This window comes from Nannospalax galili, unplaced genomic scaffold (assembly GCF_000622305.1).
Source record: "Nannospalax galili isolate Female #2095 unplaced genomic scaffold, S.galili_v1.0 scaffold312, whole genome shotgun sequence".
Taxonomy (NCBI): domain Eukaryota; kingdom Metazoa; phylum Chordata; class Mammalia; order Rodentia; family Spalacidae; genus Nannospalax; species Nannospalax galili.
The window spans coordinates 7314366-7314709 of NW_008335967.1; positions in this window are offsets into that span (position 1 = coordinate 7314366).

Genomic DNA, 344 nt, shown 5'->3' on the forward strand with positions numbered 1-344 from the left:
ATGTGTCCCTCTGACCAAATTATTATATAGAACTCAAAGTATGTCTGTTAACCATCCAAGAAGTTTAATTCCACCAGTCTGGTATTTTTAATTACTATATGTCATGTAGATAAATCTTGGGCAAAGTCCAGACATTCTCAGATAAACCTTGCCTAGAGATACATGTACTGTATTCCTTGTGATACTTGTATGTGTAATTTGTCAGTAGGGTAGTCAATTAATGTGGTTCCCTCTGTTTTTTTTTTTTAACTAGCTATGCATTATTTATCTCTCACATTGTCTAACCCTTCTACCATGGTTTCCCCTTTAAATGCCCCCAGTTTTTATCCATATCTCCCTTATTA